General features: G+C 40.2%; 1 long non-coding RNA gene and 1 pseudogene across 1 annotated transcript; both read right to left on the bottom strand.

Moving 5' to 3' along the window:
* Positions 1–1,257: 1,257 nt before the first annotated feature.
* LOC125888998 (extracellular calcium-sensing receptor-like) lies at positions 1,258–22,949 on the bottom strand (annotated as a pseudogene).
* Positions 16,940–17,527, bottom strand: LOC125888297 (uncharacterized). Its single transcript, XR_007449313.1, has 3 exons — positions 17,420–17,527; positions 17,211–17,298; positions 16,940–17,080 (listed from the first exon to the last, which is right to left on the bottom strand). It is a non-coding gene; the product is annotated as an uncharacterized LOC125888297 (long non-coding RNA).
* Positions 22,950–24,454: the final 1,505 nt, after the last annotated feature.

The raw sequence follows: 24,454 nt of genomic DNA, 5'->3' as shown, positions 1-24,454 counted from the left end.
TAATAATAATAATGAGCAGTGGATAAAAATTAGCGATGGATTAAAGAGAGCATATTTAGTGCAAAATATATATGGCAACATCATGGTCTATGCCCTATCCACGTGTACGATTCTACTTCTTGGACATGTTAGGCTCCTTTTCAGGGTCTGTGTTCACTGGAACTTGCACCTGACTCCCTTCTGGGCACAATACCATCATGTTTCCATGCACTTTAATGACCTGGTAAATGTGGAGTGCAGGGTGTCTTTTGCCTTACTTTAAAGTCTTGCAAGGTTAGGCCAAAGCTCCAGCCACTGCTTACCACTTGGGTTGGCTGGGGTCCCCTACTTGTACTTACTACTAAAACAACTAGTCTTTAGCCGGTCAGGATCTGTGTGGCTGGGTCGATGTTATGTTGTAACAGGGCGTTTGTTCATCAAGCTCCCACTATACCCAGAAAATCCAGTAGAGAGTGGACACTGTGTGAGATAGGACAAGGGTTCCGATATTGTAACCCTACTTCTATTAGCACAGGTAGAGCCCTCTAATTAGGGGCCCTGTCGCTATATATACTGTGGGGTCTGCACATAGTCGGGTAAGCACATCCTGATTGGTGGGCTACCTTAATGCTTTTCTCAGTGTGCAAATGCTTGCTTGTGATTGGAGGAGTGAGTGAATAGTAGTGAAAAATACATGAAATTGTGTCAAATTTAAATGTTCCCTCCATAAAATTGAAAAGGAAAATGATCCTGAAAAACACTGAATATTTATGAAAGCTTGAAAAATATGATAAAAGTATTAGCAATAGTGTTCTAATTGAGATTAACATTTTGAATGAAGACTGAAGAAAAATATGGAAGGATTTAAGTTGAATAAAAGTAAAAATAAAGCAGCAATAATAATAGGTTTTTAAGAAGATCCTAGGTTGTGAATGCTTCTAGAATTCACACCCACTAAAAAGGTGAGTGAGATAGTGGTGCCAAGCCTCTGTCATTTGGAATAAAAGTATGTGATGTTTTGAGTTAACAGAAAGTAATACAACTACCTCACAGCTAGATATTGACAGATATTTTGTACTTTTCTCAAACACCAGGAAACAGTACATAACACGATAAAGAAAGGCAGAATTGGTGGATTCAGTTATTTATTTATAGCTTTATTTATTTCCATTTTGTTTTGATTTTTTATTCCTATAAAGAAACTTTAAAGGTCAAAAGAAAGCTATTGTTTTAGGCTTGTAAAGGACTGTAAAATACAGACAGCATCACAATTCATCATTATGTCTTGGGGGTTCCACGACCCATGATTGCTTTCTTTGTGTTCCTCTCTGGTCTCACCAGGATTATGTAACATTTGGGTCCAAACAGAGCAACCAGCAGGCCAAAACTGGAGGCCAGGATGGCAAATACCTCAACTGCATCTGCATATTTGCCTGGTGAACTGACATAAGCAGGGACAAAGGCCACCCACACTGCACAGAAGATCAGCATGCTGAAAGTAATGAGCTTGGCCTCATTGAAGTTATCTGGAAGATTCCTTGCCAGGAATGCTAACAGGAAGCTGAGGATAGCCAATAAGCCAATATAGCCCAGTAACACTACAAACCCAACGGTGGACCCAACTACACACTCATAAACAATCTTGTCATTGTGGTATTGAGTGTTTTTATGAGGAGCTGGTGAGGAAGAGACAAGCCAAGCAGTACAGATTGCTGCCTGAATAGATGTAAGAACCAGAACTGTTCCTCTCTGCTGCAAAGGACCAAACCATTTCAGGCTGGCCCCACCTCCTGGCTTGGAGGCCTTGAACACAGCCAGAACCACCACAGTTTTTACCAAAATACAAGAAACAGAAGATGATCCCAAATCCTGCATGTCTCAGTTGGCATGTCCACAGCCTGGGACGGCCAATAAAGAGCAGTGAGCAAAGGAAACATAATTTAAGTGACACCAAGAGCAGAAAACTCAGTTCTGAATTGTTGGCATGTACCATAGGTGTACTGCGATGATAGATGAAGATGGCCAAGACAACAACACAGATAAATGTGCCCAGCAACGAGGCGGCTGTCAGGCAGATACCCAGAGGCTCATGATAGGAGAGGAACTCTGTTTCCTTAGGAACACAGTGGTCTCGCTGGGGGCTGGACCAGAAATCATCTGGACAGCTGGTACACTCCATGGAGTCTAAGAAGAGAAGAACAAGAAGAGATTCTCTTTGTTTCTGCAATATTTTACAATGGTTACCTCCTGTCACAACTTAGCATGACCAATTTTATACATTTGTTGTGGTCCCTGTCACTACACATCTATCATTGGCCTGTGTAGAATGTAGATGGAAATATACACACAAAGGTTTTATCTCACACAGGCTCCACCCTCTAATGGACTCTATGGGTAATACTTTCCTCCAAGTTTTTGCACAATATGATAAAAAAAAAAAAAAAAAAATTCCTGTGACTGTTTATCCTGTTAGGGGTCACAGGGGGCTCGAGCCTATCTCAGTTGACACTGGACGAGAGGCAGGGTACACCCTGGACAGGTCACCAGACTTACCACACTTACACCTATGGCCAATCTCGAGTCACCAGTTCACCTAGCCTTCATGTCTTTGGGGCCAGAGTACTCGGAGAAAACCCACGCTGACAGGGGGAGAATGATGAGATGAATTGTGTCTTCTGACATCATAATGCCAGATGGTCATACAGTGTTCATGAATGGACTTAATTTTGTCTCGTCACCTGTATGGATTGTAGGGGAAAATAGACATCATGCCTGGGGAGTAGATGTGTATGTGATAAGGTGAGCCCCTCACCAACTTATCCTTTGCTATGCCCTGGGCAGGTATGAATCTTCCTTGCCACCCATGCTGACACAGGGACAACATGCAACTTCTGCACAGAAGGGTTCGAATCCTCACCCCAGGTTCCTTTGCTGTGAGGTGATAAGGCTAACCACTGGACCACAGTAATGTTCAGATGCATTGACAGTCTATATTATAACTTCTTTTTTCACTGTAAAATTTTATATGATATGATTTTTGCTTGGGTCTCTACCAAACAAGCATATTCCCATACATTTGAAATATGGCTCCCATCAGACGAACTGAACAGCTGTTTGCGTGCTTTGGTGATGGTGTTGCCGGCAAGATCATGTCCAAGAAATGCCTTGCGAGATGGCTTTATGAGTGCATTTCCCAAGTCTACAGGCAGCCAGGGACTCTTCCACTGTGGTCTGCGCGTGCTCCACATGTGGTATGGCAGTGTCTGCATTCTTTTTCAACAGGGTGACGGCCTATTTCCACCAGATGCGTGTTGGTTGCGTCTCTGCTCCGGCACGGCAGCGGAGCCGATAGGATTCAATACTAGTCAATGTGTGTGTTTCCACCGGCTGCGGCTGTGCTGCGTTCCGGCTCCGTCACAGCTCCGGCAGTCCGGAGCCTTCCGCAACAGATACGCAGGACTTCTATTTTTGCCGGACGCTGGAGCACAACGCAACAAATAGCAGAGAGCAGGTTGTGCGGGGCAGGAAGTCATGCACAGAAACACAATAAAACATCCAGTTAATTTTCAGAACAAAATACTCAGTGTTCACGCGGATCACATTTCCCTGCACTACACCTTGAAAACTGAATAATGGGCAGAGGCAGGCCTGAAGTCAACAGGTCAGAGGTTTTCAGACGTCATTTCACCCCGTTAACACCATGGAAGAGGAGATATTAATCACGACAGTGCACCGAGATGTCTTCCAACGGAGCTGCACCTCTCCGCACAGCAAACGCAGCCAGTGGGTATTGACGGATGGCGGAGCACGCAGCGGATAACCAGTGCTGCCATTCTGCAACAGACATGCATCCAGTAGAAATCCGGCGTAAGTGTCGAGGATATATGTACGGCAGTGTTATGGTCAGGATGTTTACTGCCTGTCTTTTGAACCCTGTAAAGCTAAGCTGAGGCCCCACCCACTTTTCTTACTTACTTACCACTTCTCTATTGTGGCAGCCTAGGTTATAAAGAAGTAGGCGGGCTATGGGGAGTTTCCCTTAGCTGGCCAGGTTTTAGCGTGGCTCGTTCGATGCTATGTTGCGACAGAGCATTCGATATTGTAACCCTAGTTCTATTAGCCAGGTGGAGCCCTGTATCTTTGGACCCTGTGGCTCCTAAGCCGCTGGTTAAATATGGTGTAGGATGTTTGACAGCGGGAATCTGCCTCCTTATATACTGTGGGTTCTAGACATATTTGGATAAGTATGTCCTGATTGGCGGGCTACTTTTAGGCTTGTCAGTTTGTGAATGTGTGCTTGTGATTAGACTCATAGAGACTCGTGGAGGGGTCTGCCTGAGTTAACAGAACGAGAGTTACAATATCATAACCTTCATTATGTCAGATGGACCACCAATGCCAGGAGGTAAACTGTGATTCTGCAGTGCAGTAGGAATGTGTTTTTTTGGTCTACATTACCAAGGCACCAAGAAGAGGAGTATGTCTGAATTGGATTCAATTTCCACTTCATAACATGTAGATTTCTAATATTATACATTACATTTTATAATATACCAACCTCTTTCATTGCTGAACTTTCCCTCAGAACAAGGGACACAGTCAAAACAACACACAGGCTGCCCCTTCTTTCTGGCCATGCGGGTACCTGGAGGACAGCTCTCACTGCACACTGACTGGGGTGGCTGTAGGGATTGTAAATGTTAAGTCACAGTTATTCTACACAGTTTGTTTCTCTTTTTTTGTGACATGAACTAATAACGCAAAATAAACAATAAAATATTTTTTAAATAGTAACCTGTTTGGATTCAAAGTTCCAGAAGATTTTGTCTTCATCAAGTGTGAGTCCTTCACCTTTGGAGGCCAACTTCTTAACAACCCCCACACTCTGAACTTTAGTTCGTCCATCAGGGAGCCACAGCCAGTTCATGATATCATATATTGGTAAGGCATCACCATTCTCATCAAATGACACTTGATCACCAAATGGTGTGGTGAAGTTGACCTTTTCCAAGTAATACACAAGCTAAAGGGATGAAATATAGATAATGTGAGACAAGGGGACGCAATAAAAAACAAAACAAAGCAAATAAACAACAACAAAGAATTTATATATATTGTTGACTGTGAATATGCTTTCAGATGTTCTGTGTGATAGATTGAGGATTGAATCATACTAGTTTTCAAATGTTCTGCACTTCACACATGCAAATGTGACCTTTCTAAATTTCGTTAACCATTGTTGCAATAAAGTAATTAAATCTGTCACAAAAAATAAGGGAAATTTTAATTTGTTTTGATTTTATCCTCAAGACAGTCAGGGGATTCAAATTGACCAAACACAGCCATAGTCATTTATTTTCTATTTTTCCACAATCTACTTCAGTATTACCTCTGGATGCAACAGCTTTTTTTTTTTTAACTGAACAGGTGGAGTGATACTGATATCACACCTGCCACGGCTCCAATGTTTGCTGTGCCTGCTGAAAGGCCCTCTCCCTGGCTCACACTGCAGCATGTCATCAAGAGCATACGCCAGGGCATACACAGCTTTGTAAATATTGTACTCAGGCCTGAGATTAGAAACATCTAAAACCTCAGCCACACTCTCTAGGTCTTCATCACCAGTGCATAGGTCTCCCCCAGCCTCTACCCAATCTGCTGGCTGCAGAGCAAATTTACACTGGAATGTCTGCTCCCAAAACTGCCTCACCGGAAATGTATTTAAAACAAAGTCTTAACAGAAATAACAATATTAATTATTCTGATTACAGATGCGATTTTAAGGCTACAACTTTACCAAAATTATTACTGTCATGTAGGTCAGGATGTATTCTTAACAGAACATTGCATAATTATATATACATATATATATATATATATATATATATACATATATATGTATATATATATATATATATATATATATATATACATACAGTACAGGCCAAAAGTTTGGACACACCTTCTCATTCAATGCGTTTTCTTTATTTTCATGACTATTTACATTGTAGATTCTCACTGAAGGCATCAAAACTATGAATGAACACATGTGGAGTTACGTACTTAACAAAAAAAGGTGAAATAACTGAAAACATGTTTTATATTCTAGTTTCTTCAAAATAGCCACCCTTTGCTCTGATTACTGCTTTGCACACTCTTGGCATTCTCTCCATGAGCTTCAAGAGGTAGTCACCTGAAATGGTTTCCACTTCACAGGTGTGCCTCATCAGGGTTAATTAGTGGAATTTCTTGCTTTATCAATGGGGTTGGGACCATCAGTTGTGTTGTGCAGAAGTCAGGTTAATACACAGCCGAAGGCCCTATTGGACAACTGTTAAAATTCATATTATGGCAAGAACCAATCAGCTAACTAAAGAAAAACGAGTGGCCATCATTACTTTAAGAAATGAAGGTCAGTCAGTCCGGAAAATTGCAAAAACTTTAAATGTGTCCCCAAGTGGAGTCGCAAAAACCATCAAGCGCTACAACGAAACTGGCACACATGAGGACCGACCAGGAAAGGAAGACCAAGAGTCACCTCTGCTTCTGAGGATAAGTTCATCCGAGTCACCAGCCTCAGAAATCGCAAGTTAACAGCAGCTCAGATCAGAGACCAGATGAATGCCACACAGAGTTCTAGCAGCAGACCCATCTCTAGAACAACTGTTAAGAGGAGACTGCGCGAATCAGTCCTTCATGGTCAAATAGCTGCTAGGAAACCACTGCTAAGGAGAGGCAACAAGCAGAAGAGATTTGTTTGGGCCAAGAAACACAAGGAATGGACATTAGACCAGTGGAAATCTGTGCTTTGGTCTGATGAGTCCAAATTTGAGATCTTTGGTTCCAACCGCTGTGTCTTTGTGAGACGCAGAAAAGGTGAATGGATGGATTCCACATGCCTGGTTCCCACTGTGAAGCATGGAGGAGGAGGTGTGATGGTGTGGGGGTGTTTTGCTGTTGACACTGTTGGGGATTTATTCAAAATTGAAGGCACACTGAACCAGCATGGCTACCACAGCATCCTGCAGCAACATGCCATCCCATCCGGTTTGCGTTTAGTTGGACGATCATTTATTTTTCAACAGGACAATGACCCCAAACACACCTCCAGGCTGTGTAAGGGCTATTTGACCAAGAAGGAGAGTGATGGAGTGCTGCGGCAGATGACCTGGCCTCCACAGTCACCGGACCTGAACCCAATCGAGATGGTTTGGGGTGAGCTGGACCGCAGAGTGAAGGCAAAGGGGCCAACAAGTGCTAAACACCTCTGGGAACTCCTTCAAGACTGTTGGAAAACCATTTCAGGTGACTACCTCTTGAAGCTCATGGAGAGAATGCCAAGAGTGTGCAAAGCAGTAATCAGAGCAAAGGCTATTTGGCTATTTTGGTGGCTATTTTGAAGAAACTAGAATATAAAACATGTTTTCAGTTATTTCACCTTTTTTTGTTAAGTACATAACTCCACATGTGTTCATTCATAGTTTTGATGCCTTCAGTGAGAATCTACAATGTAAATAGTCATGAAAATAAAGAAAACGCATTGAATGAGAAGGTGTGTCCAAACTTTTGGCCTGTACTGTATATATGTATATATATCTACTTTGTAGGACTGAATCACAAAACATAGAACAAAATATGTAAATATTACAAAAACATGAAATAGAAAGACACCTCTTCTATAAGTTGAATCATGTGGATCCGATGTGCAAACACAATGACCACACGAGCTGTGGATGTCTTCATCACTTCCACAATCCTTTTTATTTCAGCTGGGTTGTCACCCCAGGGTAAAATCTCTGAGTAGGCTAGACAACCTCCATCAGACTGAGCCAGGTCTGACTGAAAGGATTGGGCAACATGGAGTCCATAATCATCATCACTGACCAGCAGACCTGCCCAAGTCCAGCCAAAGTGTTTCAGAATCTGAATCATGGCACGCACCTGATTTAATAGAGAGCAGAGGGATCAGTGGATAGTTTAGAATAATTTTTCACTTGAAACCAACATATTCATATCTCACAGTACAATTAAACCATTCCACAAAACTCCTTCTCCTAAATGCATGTAGTTTCATCAATTGTTCACAAAGAAAATACAGAAAGCTACTTTACAGGCAAAGTATTTCTTTCTGTGTAAAATATTTTGTTTCTTCAGAGTTTCACCTGGAAAGCATCGTCTCAAGAACGATGGAAACCTTCCCCTATCACTTAGACAGGAGCATGTGGCAAAGTAACTCACCTGAAACATACAGTATACAGTATGAGGTTTTACTTCTCATGCACATCAGTACAAACATTCAAATGATCTCACCAATGCAAACATTTCAATCATCTAAAATAAAAACTCAACTTGAAAACAAATTAAAGCTTGATGGAGAAACAGGACGAAAGATTTTATGTGTATGTTCTATCCTGTTATTTTAAAATTTGAACTAGCCTACATTCAAATACGGCACATCAAAAACAAAGCTAAGACCGATGAAAGCAAACTTACAATGGGCAGTTTGAATAAACCTATCACATCAGAGCTGGCAATAGAAGATGTTGAGATGGAATCACCCACAATCCCCAGGACTGGAGGGGCTCCTAAACAGTTCTCTTTAAGCAGAAACTGTTCCTCTCGACCACTTGCCAATGACAATGCACCACTGAATCCAACGACAAGTGCACCACAGTTATCATAAAGACTGTATCTCAGAGTCACATTTGGAAGCAGATTGGAGTTGTTGTTGATCTCATCAATAGCAAAGGCCATGGTCATGGCATGCCTGAACCCTAGAGTGTCAAAACTAACACACAAAATGACACTTTTAACCACTTAACAGCAATGCAGCTCTGTAAAAACTAAACTCTCAACCTGTATTGATAACATTATCCAGGTGTAATAAATTAGTTTTTACGGCTTTATCCTAAAGAAATCAAAGTATCACTGAAACTCTCATGAAAGTTATATTAATCACCATTTACTATTATTATGAGCAGACATTTTAACTTGTACAGATCTATACTGTCTCTTACATGTCTTTGTAACTTATCCTTTGCAGCTGGGCTCTTGTGGCTCTGAGGTGAATGTTCGCTCAGGGAAGACATAGGTGAAGTGGACCTCAAACAGCTCACCCAGAATCACATCACCAGGCTTTTGCATTTCATTAAGACGAAACTTTCTCCGTATTTTACAAGATGAGGAAGGAGAGGAAGACACAGAGCATAAAGAGGAGGAAGAGAAAAAGAACAAGGTAAGACACAAACACAAGAGGAATTAAAGCTGCAAGCAGCTGTGATCGGGCCCTCGCTCCCCCATGCAACTGCGGGGGCCTGAGGCATGCGGGGGCTGTGGCACAGAGCGGGTAGGGAGAAAAACCTTGGCAGGAGAGAAAAACGCAATGTTTCGTTCATCCACCAGGTGGTGCTGCGAGCATAACCAGATGCGGGCAGGTGCATTCAGGGGTGGACCGTCATCACCCATGTGAAGTTTCAAGCACATTGGACAATGTCAATGTATAATAGGGCATATCCTGTTTCCACAAGGGGGCAGCATGAGCAAGATTGCCTCCGAGCATATAGAGGTGTTGAGGGCGGGGCTCTTATCATGTGCAGAAATTTTTAAGCAGTTTGGATGAAGTATGTGGGAGAGAGAGGTGCTTCAATATGCATGGCGATGCATCAAATATGGTGGTGCCATGGAGACCACGCCCCTTTGCATAGAGAAAATCTTTTAATAACTTTTGATGATCTGTAAGAAATTTGAAGTTGATTGGTTGAAATCCCTAGGACTAGTTCGTTAAAATACAACATGTGAAAATCACGCCAAAATGACAAGTCAAAATAAAAATGGCCGACTTCCTGTTTGGAGTAGACCATTGGTGCCAGAGACTTTTATGTGTGTCTGGACAACATACACATGTGTACCAATTTTCATGTTCCAACTCCAAAAAAAACCCTGTGGGGAGGGGTTTTTGAAAATTTCAAGGGGGCGCTACAGAGGCATTTTGTCCCCCCCATGGGCGACGCCCCTATCAGATGTAAGAGCTTGCTATTCTTGACCTGTGTCTCAATTTTCATGAGGATATGAGGTCGCTGAAGCCATCAAAAAGCCAAACGTATTTGTTGGCGAGGGAGGCGCCATCGCGGCCATGCCCCTTGACATAGAGAAAAGCTTTTAATAACTTTTGATCAGCATGGTCTCTGGATGATCTGCAAAAAATTTGAAGTCGATTGGATGAAATCCCTAGGACTAGTTCGTTAAAATACAACATTTGGAAATCACGCCAAAATGACAAGTCAAAATCAAAATGGCCGACTTCCTGTTTGGAGTAGACCATTGGTGCCAAAGACTTTTATGTGCGTCTGGAAAACATACACATGTGTTCCAATTTTCATGTTCCAACTCCAAAAAAAACCCTATGGGGAGGGGTTTTTGAAAATTTCAAGGGGGCGCTACAGAGGCATTTTGTCCCCCCCATGGGCGACGCCCCTATCAGATGTAAGAGCTCGCTATTCTTGACCTGTGTATCAATTTTTGTGAGGAGATGAGGTCGTTGAAGCCATCAAAATGCCAAAGGTATTTAGTGGCGAGGGATCGATAGTCGCCACGCCGCCACATGGACACCATTAGACATAGCTTCACAGCGTTCATAAAGTCGCTTCACCAACTTGTTCTGCATACATTAGAAGTGGAATGAAGTTGATGCGGTCAAGTTTGTGGCATCAGTACATGTTAAAGTAAAAACTGGTCACTTCCTGTTACCACTGGAAGTGCTATGAGTAAGGTGGGATATTAACATATTGGGGCATTTGGGGCAGAGCCATCATCATGTCCAGCAAGTTTGAAACTGCTGAGATCAAGTATGTGGGCGGGAGAGCTGTTTGAAATTCGATGGCAAGAAAACAAAAAGTTGCCAAAAGTTGTCACGTCCTAGCGGCCACGACCCTTGACATAGAGAAAAGCTTTTAATAACTTTTGATCAGCATGTTCTCAGGATGATCTGTACCAACTTTGAAGTCGATAGGACAAAATCCCTAGGACAAGTTCGTTCAAATGTAAGTTGTGGAAATCGCCATAACAAAAAAATTCGAAACAAAATGGCTGACTTCCTGTTGGGATTTCACCATGACGTTAAGAGACTTTTTTGTGCGTCTCGGTATGATACATGTGTGTACCAAATTTCCTTTACCTACGACAAACTAACCCCAACGGGGAGGGTATTTTGAAAATTTGTAGGGGGCGCTATTTCGGCATTTCGCACCGACCATGTGCAACCACCCAAAAATATCAAATTTCGGATGTGGCTGGATGAATGTGGAGAGTTAGAAGCATTTTCAAATTTGGGAAAGGGCCGAAAGTGGGACATGAAATGTCGCAAGAATAAGAATAATAATAAACAGTGCGATTTCAATAGGGTCCTCACGGACAACTTCGTCGACGCTCGGGCCCTAATAATAATAATCGGCGCAATTACAATAGGGTCCTACGTGGATGACTTTGTCATCGCTCGGGCCCTAAATATCTGTCAAGAAAAGGCCCCATAACTGCCCTCCTCCCTTCACATCTGTTTTTGGTCTTTATACAGGGTTACTCAATTTTATATACACCGCTATGTAATCCCCACTGCAGGCTTTCTGTCAGTGTTTATTAACATCATCCACTAGGGTGACAGGGGCAGGGCACAACACACGTCAGCTTAATTATTTTAATATAACATCTTAAAAGGAAATTTCAGTTGATTTCAACTTGTCTCCTATCGTCCTAAATTTGTTTCAAGTGACTAGTGACATAAAAATAATAGTTAGCATGTTAGCTGTTAGCCTAGATACAGCCGGGGCGCATAGTAGCTTCAGACCTGTTAAAACATAAGTGAACGGGCAACCTTCAAGTGCAAAGTTAGTCCACTGAACAAGCTTTTTTTCCACAAAGACCACCTCATATCTTTAGGATAAATGTCAGAGAACATATAGAAAACAACATGTAAACGTGTTGTCTTACCTTACCGGTGTGGTGCCATGTTTGTTTACCATTTAGCTCTGCTTTCCAAAGTGTGGTTGAAATATCGCGAGAACAAGCAACGATCTCATACCGTGCCCGAAATCTCGCGAGAACAAACATCAACAGCTGGAAGGCAGAACCGGACAGTAGCCTGAAAACTTCATTCATTTATTTTATGAAAGATTTATAGAATAATGGCTGACTTTTTGCCACACTTTTCTTTTTTTGTGTAGAAAATGAAGGCTCATCTTATTTATTATTTAAATACACTCTGTAAATGTCTCTTGGATTTGTAATCGGCTACACAGTATTGATTAGGTGTTTCTTGTTTGAGAAAGATTTTTTTTTCTTTTTCACTGTTTTTTTTTCAACCTGATCTCACAGAAATATGTGAAATGACCACGACCTCTTAACACCGCATTCCGTGGTGGCAGCACGTAATGGGTTGAAATTACGTGCTGCCACCACGAAAACAATGCCAATGTAAAGTCGATTAGGATTCTCTCCTACAATCTGGACAGGAGACTTGTGTTAAAGGCAGGTGTAAAAAGGGGCAAAAATTCTGTCTCGTAATACTTGCACAACACGAAGCATTCCATTCATCTGCCCTTGCCAAAACCTTGCAAGCATTTATACAAAATGTCTCAATCCAACATACAAATTATCGTCAACTGTGTATGTGTCAAGTGATGTGTGGTCCAACTCATCTCCAGGTTTGAGCAAAATCCAATCACTGTCTACTTTTACACGATATGCATGAAAATGTGAGTCAAAGAACAATGGAAGCAACATTTTACTGCAAAGCACCCACATGGTATCAATGTTAATAATGTATTTGATCTGCCCAAACACAGGAATTTTTCAACATGTAAAAGGTCCAATGTCAACACATCTCTAACAGCATACTTGATATTGTCTACAGTCATTTCAGAGACACGCTGAATTATTTTTCCTCTAATTCTACATCTCTGAAGTTGACACTTGCTTTTAGAGCAGTCTGAAGGTCAATGGGTAGAGACAATAATGGTGTGCTGACACTTCTACCAGGCACCTTTTCAAAATCACCCAAGATATTCATAGGGGAAAATTCCCAACATTGTTTGAGCTGGTGACGATTACTAAGGGTCACTGTTATGTTTATAAAATTTCGACAGTTATTAGTCAGATTCTTAAAATACTGATGCTTTCCTTCGAATCTCATACACCAAAGAGAACGAAGAGGACCATACAATGACATAAGTCTTGGATAATGTATAAGATAATGACATTTAGGTGTTAAACGGTTCCAAATACCTCTGTCATCTCAGAGAGGAATGCAGTTACAAGTAATCCTAGACATGCCAATTCATCTTTCCTCACTTTAGCTGCCATGACAATATCTGCAATATCTCTACATAATAATAACACGTGCCAGTATCTGCTGCCAGGAGGAATACGGTGCCCCATTATAAAAGGCAACAATCTAAAAAGACACCATTTTTGAGTAGCTGTTCCTGCAATCCCTGAAGTTTGGAGAAGTCGTTCAGACAACAGCACAGGCTTATTGGCCTTGTCATTCTGACCTATGCAGAATTTTTGAAGCTCTTCATTTAGCTCAGTTATAGTTATATGCTTTTGTCTGTGTGCTTCGCAAATAACATGCTTCATTGTCAGTGGAACAACTCCCTCCAACATATCGTGCATGATGTCTGGAGGCAAAGACTTGGTCACATCAAAATAACCTAAAGCATCAAATGAATTAGGCCATGTACACCATACAAAGCAGCATTTTCCTTGTTATGCTGGACACACTGGAGATGATATTCGTGGACTTCAGTGGTTCTCAGAACAAAATTATCTTCCAGGAATTTGTGTTTAACTTCTAAATGAGTTGCCATACAGTAACGACAAATTCGACCCGAGTTAAAACACTGGCGGAAGCCACCGATCATATGAGCTGACAGATTGTCAGCTGAAAAGTTGCTAAAGCAGCATAAACTTTGTGCTCTGTTCCACAGACACTTATAATTAAGCCTTCAGTAGAAAGCCATTTCAAGTCATCTATCATTGGTTTCAATATGACGTCCATACCAAATTGTTTCACATGTGAATAACGAACCAGCAGAGCTAAGTGAATGTGCTTAAGTTGAGATCGATACTTTCCACTCAAATTTCCAATAGTGTAGTAAAATGCACACAACTTATATTTAGTTCTCTTGGAGCCTAAAGGGTTAACTATTTCAAATTCATCTTCATATAAATGAAGCCTTAAAGCATCTGGATGCTCTCTGAAAAACAAATGTTCCTTAAAATAAATACCATCTCTGTAATCCGTCAGAAGCTCTTCATCTTTGACCTCGTTATTTTCAGATATTATTTGATCCCAGACATCTTCATGAGAACAGTATTTCTTTAGAACTTCAGAGATGGGAACATAGGAATAGGTTCCTATTTTTTGCCCTGAAGAGCCTCTCAGTGTGTAGTGTAGAGGTTCTGTATAGTCCATCTTGGTCTTACAGTGTTCTTTAATCATGTGTGAGAACGAACCACCTCATAAGCTTTATCAAAGAAATCAGATGAGTGCAAAACTTGCTGAAGTTCAGGGCACTTTGAAATATCAAAACCACTTTTTTCAAGATGGTGAGAAATAAATGAATCATAGTTTTCTTTGAAGAAACCAAAGAGAAATTTCACATCATCAGTAATGTCTTGTTGGACTGACAAATGTAGAAGGTTTTTCTCTCTGCATTTAAGAATGAATCCAAACAGATTATCTCTGAAATCTTCTAATAGTTTATCTAAATTTGGCTCAACTGTTTGGGGATCAGAAGCACTTGGATCAGTCTCAGAATTTTGCTGATCCAGGTTCAAGCTATGTTGCTGTACTGTGGACTCAATGGGACAATCATTTCTATTATCAGAAGGCCTAAACACAAAGCATCTGTGCTTCCTGTACACATGTTTTCTAAAAGAATGGAAGCGGAAAAAGTTGACAGGCAATCACCTACCCCACAGGTGATACTAAAATTTGGTTCATGTGCATGAACAAGTCCAACATGTTGGAGCAGCTTCCCTAGAGTAAATGTCCTTCGAGTGCACTTTGGGCACTGGTGCAGTTGAGGCATGATCTAACACAGAAGGTTAATCAGTCGGAGTACAGTTACTGGCAGGGGCTTGTCTCCCTCTTCCACAATACTGACAATGCGCCTGAAGGAAGGTCAGTGTGTTTTCAGGTGCAGTGGGTAGGTAATGTTGAAAGCAAAATACATACTGAAGGCTGTTATGAAGGCTTCATCAAGGCCTGTGCACTGGCACACATCTACTCCATCTACTTTCACCACACTAAGCCCTCTTCCTGTGATCGCCATTTTCCAGTCATTGTCCATCAGTTGTATGGTTGGATAGGGTGTAGCAGGGTCCCCCTAGGTAAGAAAAACATGTACAATATATCAACAATTATGTTAAATAATCTGACATGGGTTTAATCGGTACATAACCCATTTAAGTCTATGCCAGACTTTTCACATAATATATAATGTATTTCTATTCACATATTAAATAATTCTACAACTGAATCAACAAAATTTCAAATGCAATTAATCTTTCAGTTTAGCCATATTTTTTTCTGTATAAATGCAGCAAATTTACGTTGAAAATTTCCTGTAAACAGAGAGGTGGGCTTAAGGGCTTTACACTAACCTTATATTTTTCATACTACAAACAAACACAATATTAATACAGATGAAGACTGTGTTAGTTTTAAAAGTTAATGTTTAAATCAAGCATATCTACATGAGGCAGTTAATTCCTGTATTCAAGCAATCTTTTCCTGAGCATGTATTTGCATGAGGTCTACCAGTACAGTAGGACAATCCAGATGCCTACCTCTCCCATTGTGATGTAGTGTTCAGTCTTTTCTCTGAAGATGGATGGCAAGAGGATAAGCCCGGCCCTTAAGTCGATTTCTGCAATGCAGAAAATATCCTACATTCACGATCACACATTTTCAAGTGTGCAATGTGGTAATTACAGCAGATCTACTGTCAGGTTCATTAACAAGGTGACTGTCACTACCTGGTAGATCCTCAGCTAATGCATCCCGTCTGCATCAGTGTACTGTTTTGCGAGGAGATTTTCCTCGGCAAGTTTCAGCACATTTGGCAAAACTCGAGCAAAGCCCTCTTTGAAGCGATGACAGAAGCTACTTGTTGAAGGATGGATTCGATCAACCTCGTCAAAAACTGTAGAATATACATGAAGACATTATTATTAACATTAAGTACATCATTTAAAGTAATTGTAAGTCATACAATTGCTGTTAAGCCTCAATACTATGGCTTTTACAGACTGTAACTGACTGTAACAGACTTTTAATTTATTTATTTTCAGTGACTGCAAATGTTACAATATTCTAAATTATTACACATATTGATAATGGTCCCCTGTAACATGCAAGTTTTTTCACTGTACATACTCCAGCAGGCGTCCTTAAGTATGGGTATTTGTTGAGTACATCCCCCACAGACATCCCTTCCATGATTTCGCGACGTCGCCAGGAAAATGTTCGCGCCATGCGGTCTTTGACAGTTGAGATGTCTGGATGCGTCTTCCGATACTCACTTTGTAGCACGTTCACATGGGCCTCAACAGATGCGGAATCCTCCCAACACAAATGTCCTTTGGAAAAAGGACAGAGACAGATAATGCTCAGATAGCGACAGATAATGACAGAGATATATCCTAAAAGTCTGCACACTCATTCTACATTAAGGAGCTTTGGATAAAAAATATCCACTGAACTGCATGAAATATTTGAGACATACAGTAGTGTCCAGTCAGAGGAAGGATGGGAGTAGAGTATATACAAAAAATATTTAAATGTCTATAATATCAGCCTCATATTGTCTTGCACTAAGTGTTAAAGTAAAAGTGATTAAAAATGTGAGTATAAGTTATGCATATGGCAATGGACTTACAAATGTTACATTAGCTGGCTTTCGCACAAACTCATTGATGCACTGGTGGCTTTGGACTGTCTTGTGTGGCCAAACTTCTCTTTCAGCTTTCTGACTTCACTGTCGCTGAGAAGTGGTGCACGTTCTGCTTTAAATTTCCGCTTTAGGGACATGTGCCAGGTGTGCTAGTAAAAATAAAACACATTTGATTATTTGCCATAATTCAGCAGGTAAGGATTAAGTAACAATACCTTATGCAAATATATACATACAGATAAGTCAATGATTTAAAAACAAAACAAGAATGCAACTTACATAGCCATTCCCCTCCATATCTCTCAGGAAAGGGTATTTCATAATCAGTGCTTTGGCAACTTGAATATATTCTGCGTTGGTTGGATACCTAGTTCAAAGGTAGCCATAAACTTTAAAACAACCTCTTAGTTTTGTCTAAAGATAATTTCACAATCTATGAGGATCACAAGTAGTTAAGTTGTAGTAGCAGAGGTTACAGTTATACTTACAGGGTGTATTCTGCCATCATTTCATACAGCACTCTGATTATTTTGTTGCGTAGTTTTGGTACTTTGTGACATGGTTCCTTGGCATCAAGCCTCATCTGGACATCTCTGGGAAAGGTTGGAAGGACAATCACAATGGGTAGTCTCTGTAGCTGGTCCACCACTGCAATGCAACAAGATTACAGTGTTTCCCAATTATGGACCATTGACCAGCAGACAGCCACAATATGTGCAAGTCTGTGACAAACTATAAGCTGAACCAAATTCAAGAAGACTGAGAAAACACCATATAATAGAAATTCTTCACCCAGAAAGCTCTTGCTCAGACCTGTTCTCGCTGCTCACATGGAAACTTAGAGTTTGGCATTATTGACAAAATCAAACCTCTTTCTTAAATACCAAAACTTCTAGCATTGACAAAGCTCTTCAAGCTCATTTTCCTGTTCACATTTGTATGGACAACTCCAGAAAAATATGATAGGTGGGTCTTATTAGCTCCCATTTTTCTACAATAGATACAAGCCTTCTTTCAGGCTTTGATTTGGATTTATTTGGGTTAAACAATAGAACATACATGATAAAACATGTGGATTTGAACCCAGAGGATAGCATAATGAAGTACTAAAGCAGTTCCATTGTGGTCCTTGCTGGAAAACAGATAAAACATTCAGCTGTTTTTTTTTTTTGTTTTTTTTTTTAAGAAAGCCTAGGAATGAGGTTTAAAAAACATGCGGCAAAGATGTGACATTATTTTGGGATGACTACTCTATTAGTGGTTTTATAAAAGTATTTTCACACAAGAAAATGTTTTTAAAGAATCACTAGTAATGTGGATATAATGAATAAACAGGTAAAGCCATTCAATATTCATTTCACTCAAGATACAACTGTCTAATAAGTTGATGAAATTTAAACATTTTACTGTAAAGCTGCCTTTTAAGACCAGGAAAAGCCAGGATTAAGCTTAAAAAAAAATAAAATAATCCCACAATTTCTAGTTTCATTTCACAATGTCTCACTATATACCGTTATCAAAAAACAGAACCACACACCATGCAAATGAGCAGACAACAACCATCATTAAAAATATTGATTAATTTTTACGTTAGGCATATTAACCCCTTGAACACTTATTTTCCTAAAATCCCCTTAGGTAGCTTCAGTTAGAGAAACACAAAATGTGTTTCCATATTGTAAGACAGTGGCACATCTATATTGTGTTGAAGAAATTAACCACAACTGCCTTTTAAAAGTTTCATGTACTTACTTTGGATCAGCTGAAGGCTGAGGCTGGAGCTCTGCTGTAGACTGAACTGGTACTGGCTCCAATGTAATGATGGTCTCACCCTCCTTGTATTGGTGCACAAACTGTTGAAATTTTATTTGCTTTTTGAAGGAACCATCAAACAGGTATCCAACCATGGCTTCAGTGAGTCCACAATCCACCGTTTCTCCATCCACGTCATTTTCTGAGACAGACATAGACACGCGCGCGCACACAAACACACACACACACACACACACACACACACTCGCAAAATTACAACACAGTTATGGGCCAATAAGTGTTGAACACATGTATACACTTAGGTGCAACCAAATGTATGGGAGAGATGAGGAGAGCCATCGGCAAATGGCATTTTAACGTTAGCTTAACTGTATGAATGCTTGCTAGTTAAACCATGAGCTAACGTTAACGTTAGCGCACGATTCGCCGTGTTGCATCCAAATCCCAAGCGAAGCTTAAACACACCAAGCTCGTTTCAACTCGTGGACATTTCAAGGCAATTTGGCATTAACGTTACATAAAAACTACAAGCTACACGCCAAAATGTAATTTAAAACTTACATGACAGAAGCACAGGCCGGATCGAGCGCACGGTAAAGTCACTGTCGGAGGACGAGAGCAGAACGTTACTATGTCACGAGCACATGCCACAGCAAACTGCGGGAGGCAAACGGGTTGCCACACCAAGTCTGCAGGGCCTCCATAAGGGAGTGACAATGAATAACTTACAGGAAAAACAAGTCCCTACCTTATTTATACAGTCTATGGTCCCTACAGAGCTCAACGAAACCGTGTAAATACTTGTAATAACGTTACTTATAAAAAATAAAAAATATATTAAAATAGGGAGTAATAGTGATGGCAAGTGGAAGCATTTCAATCTGCTATACTGACAGTTTATTAACTAAATGAACAAAATTGCTCAAAAAAGTATCCTGTCACAAAGTTAAACAGTTTACATTCTGAAATAGCTAATAAGAATGGAACTTAGCTGATCTGGAAACAAACCTATAATGTGGTTAATCTAGTAGTTAGGCTTGTTAAGTTAGCTAACGTTAACGTTAGCTCAGCATAAGTAGCATGAACAGAAATGAAAGGTCCAGTTAACTTACTTACCCTGAATTTCCTTGCTTCTTCTTCATTAATTTGTATTCCAGCTTCAATTATTCTTTTGATTAAATCATCAGTGGACAAGCTCGACAAAGCAGGAAAGCTAATGGACATTTTGGTCTCAGCAGCCTTGTCTCAGGTTTTAGGAGCTTTTTCATGCCCGGGAAGGGATGCAGTGGAGCAGGGGTGGGGGCGGGGCGGTTGGTGAACCCAGATCACTGACCCCTGGTGGTCTTTCAAAGTAATGACATGAGGGTGATAGCCTCTTGGAATACACAACCATCATGGTACACTTTTACAGTCAATGATCCTACAACATTATATTCTAAAACTATTAAATTATCATTTGCATATCCACAATGCAATGTAAAGATTAGCTGAACTCACTAAAATACACACCCAGCTATTAATAATATATTAATGAAGCTCATAAAATTATCCCCAAGCCACACAGACCAAGAATTTGATGGAGTAGTAGTCTGTTTTATTTCAATAAACCCAACCCTCTGTTTAAATCAAGATTTTGTGATTGAGTTGCTGCATAATTGTCTGTACCTTACAAGTACAATTATGTACCCTTTGCTGTCAGCAATGATTTTGTACCTTTAAAATTAAACAAAGGTCCACAATTATCAACTTAGGGACCTTTTCTGTACCTTACAGGGTACTTTTCTGACAAATGTACCTTTAGGTACAGAACTGATACCCCTATTTCTCTGTGTGTACATATCTACCAAGTGTAGTAAAAATGGATTTTGCGATTGGGCCTAGATAAGAAATTAGCTCTCTAGGGCCTCCATTTTGTCATCAGGTCAATAATGGAGGGGTCCCCTCAGATTATGTGTGGTCATATGTCGACAAAGTTGCGTGGTGATCAGTGAAACCCTTGAGATGTTAAACACCTTTATGTGATGAGCCACGCCCTCCACAATATTCATTGCCTTATAGAAGCTCAGTTTTAGTAAGTTTTCCAACTTTTGCCAAGAGGGAACTTTAGATATTGGTCCCTAGATTATGTTCACCGAGTTTCATGCAGATCGGTCAAACTTCCTAGGAAGAGATTGATTTTAAGCTTTTTTCAAAAAATTCAAAATGGCGGAAAATGTATATAACCGGAAGTTATGAATTTGTTCCTTATGAGGAGAGGCATCTCTGTGCAAAGTGTCATGTCTCTATGACATACGGGGCATGAGATATGCCCGTTCAAAGTTTGCAATTTCAATCGGTTGCTATAGCACCCTCCTTTGGCCAATTGATGTAATATTGCTTCATTCGCATCCTCCCATGACCCTCTACCACTGTACCAAATTTCACATGGATTGACAGAGTCAGTGAGGGGAAAAACGTGAAACAGACACACCCACACACACACCCACAGACAGACAGACAGAGTTTTCGTCATTATATAGTAAGATAATAATAAAAAAAAATTAAAAACGTTCAGACCAATGTGAAACATATAGAGTCTACTTTGTAGGGCTGCATCACTACAACATAGATAAATGGATGGATGGATACCTCTTCCATAAGTTGAATCATGTGGATTTGATGTGCAAACACAATGACCACACGAGCTGTGGATGTCTTCATCACTGTAACAATCCTCTTTAGTTCAGCTGAGTTGTCACCCCAGGGTAAAATCTCTGAGTAGGCTAGACAACCTCCACCAGACTGAGCCAGGTCTGATTGGAAGGATCGCGCAACATGGAGTCCATAATCATCATCACTGACCAGCAGACCTGCCCATGTCCAGCCAAAGTGTTTCAGAATCTGAATCATGGCACGCACCTGATTTTATAGAGAGCAGGGGGATTAGTGCACAATTTAGAATAGCCTTTCAGTGAAAACCTAGCCATTTGTGTCACACCATAAAATTACAATTACTGATCCCACTACACTCCTTTTTCTAAATCAGCGATTATACAGAAAGTAAATACAGCACTTTTCCAGACAAGAAAAACTATTCAGTTTTCACTCACTCTCACTCAAAATCTCTGCAAAACATATTTTGCATTTGTTTTTGTGAGAAGAGAGTTTCACCTGAAAAGCATCACTGGGGATTGTTCTAAAGAAAGATGGAAACCTTTGCCGATCACTCAAGCAGGAACATGTGGCAAAATAACTCACCTATAACACAGTATGCACACAGGTTTTACTTGCAAGTCAGCAGAAACATTTAAAATGTCTCACCAATTTAACATTTCATCATTATGAAATCTTAAACCAAAGTATCACCTCAAATCAAATAAATGCTTGTTGGAGAAGCTGTAGCTGAGATTTAATGTATAATGTTCTATCATTTTAACATGTGAAATTCATTCAAATATGGCACATCAAAAACACTGCTGAGACTGGAGGGAGTAAACTTACAATGGGCAGTTTGAATAAACCTATCACATCAGAGGTGGCAATAGAAAATGTTGAGAAGGAATCACCCACAATCCCCAGGACTGGAGGGGTTCCCAAACAAGTCTCCTCGAGCAGAAACTGCTCTTCTCGACCACTGGCCAATGATAATGCACCACTGAATCCAATTACAAGTGTAGCACAGTTGTCATAAAGACTGTATCCCAGAGTCACATTAGGCAGCAGGTTGGAGTTGTTGTTGATCTCATCAATAGCAAAGGCCATGGTCATGGCATGCCTGAACCCTGGAGGGTCAAAGCTAACACAAAGAATGTTGCTATCAACCACAAAATATTATACAAAAAGTACATTATCAATTATCCATTATGCACATTGTGTGCTTTGTGTGTGAAGTATAATGTCACAATCAAATACTAAAGAGTAAAACATTATCTATCCACTATCTTTTGTCTGCTGTGTGTGTGTGTGTGTGTGTGTGTGTGTGTGTGTGTGTGTGTGTGTGTGTGTGTGTGAAACTTACCCTTGGCAGATGAGCTGATGTGGTTCTGAGATGAACGTCAGCTCAGGTAAGACTGAGGTATAGTGGACCTGAAACAGCCCACCCAGGATCACATCACCTGGCTTGTGCACCCCATTAAAATAAAACTGTCTCCTTAATTTACAAGATGAGAAACGAGAGGAAGCCTTTGTTGAGAAAATGGAAGAAGAGGACAAAATCAAGATCAGGTCGACATATAATAACAAAAATGTGTTGAGAACTGCCCCCATAACCGCCCTCATCTCTACACCCCTGTTACTGAGCTTCAAATATGGTTGCTTAATTTTATAGCCTATGTCATCTCCTTTGGTGCTTTTTGTCATAATTTAACACCACCCATCAGGGCTCATGTAGAGGCAGGGCATATACATCTTAAATTAGCTCAACAGACACTGAATACCATAATTACATCATTATGTTTTGTATTTTCTATTAATTAATTTGAGGTCTTAAATAATTTTTTATTGGCAAAGCTGGAGCTCACCTTGAGTTTCTGTCTGTGAAATGTAAAGAATTATGCTGAACAGAGTGACAGATAAATTCTGTTTTTACCAAAAATTCACATATAAATGGGAAAATTCTGAAAGTACAGTTGAGATAAACAAGAACAAAGAAATACAGCAAAGACAATGATTATGTTCACACTATGATTATCATTTCTAAAAGGACACAATAACATTAGTTTTAAATGTTTATATTATTGTGTGTGCAGTGTTGTGTGGAATTTTTTTTATTTACAATTATAAATCTAATTTGAGAGTGGGGAATAGAATCTAAAGGTCTAAATCCTTTAAATCATAATGGCCATCTTTTATTTTCTTGTGTGAACTTCAGAACAGGTGAAGCTGCATATATTGTGCCTAATTATAGGCTGTCACCTCTGTCATGATAGATCACAGAAGCCAAAGTACCACCATGGTTTTCCTTTGAGTTTCAAGGGCAGGTCTGGACCCTTTATAAAAGTCTGTGAAGTATCAGTATGGTTGCTGCAAACATATTAATGCTGATGTGACATTTGGCTATTGCCAGTAAAGTAAGAACCATTGATCAGGAGGTTCATCAACATTTATGAGGTGCTTTGCATTGACCATTTATGAAAATGTGATTGCTCCAATCTCGAGCCAGTGTTTGGTTTGTCTATTCTGGACTACTATAGAAACATGGTCGTTTCAAAATCGTGGACTATGTAGATATAAAGGGCTCATTCTAAGGTTACAAAAACACAACAATTGTTATATTCAGGACATTATACATTAAGGAAAACATATTCCATTTTTGCAAATATATACCTGTAAATCCCACACTGGACTTTTAACTGGAACAATGAAAATATGCTTTTGTCCTTTGTCCATTTGACTTGGTGACTATGAATTAAACTCATCAAACTTCTTGACTATCTTAAGAATACAGCCTGTCCTCCCCCAAAATATGACCTCACAGACTGGTTGTATAAGCAGCCACAGTTAAACTACTTGGACAGATACCGGTTACTATACATTAAATGACACTTTACTACGCTGACCCTACCCACTAGAGAAGCTAAGCTACAGCATGGCAAAAGCTTTTTTTTAGTTTTGTTTTTACAGACCTTCATGTATAACCTCATTATCATGGCCAGGTCCAAGGAACAGGAACTGGCTATGTTCCACACAGTGCAGTAGCACTAACCAAGTTTTTGTTCCCAATCAACTGGAAGAAGAGCAGCCCCCTAACACACTAACGAGTGGAGTGTCTG

This window comes from Epinephelus fuscoguttatus, linkage group LG5 (genome assembly GCF_011397635.1).
Source record: "Epinephelus fuscoguttatus linkage group LG5, E.fuscoguttatus.final_Chr_v1".
Taxonomy (NCBI): domain Eukaryota; kingdom Metazoa; phylum Chordata; class Actinopteri; order Perciformes; family Serranidae; genus Epinephelus; species Epinephelus fuscoguttatus.
The sequence above is the reverse complement of the archived record's forward strand: the minus strand, read 5'-3'. Positions and strand labels throughout refer to the sequence as shown.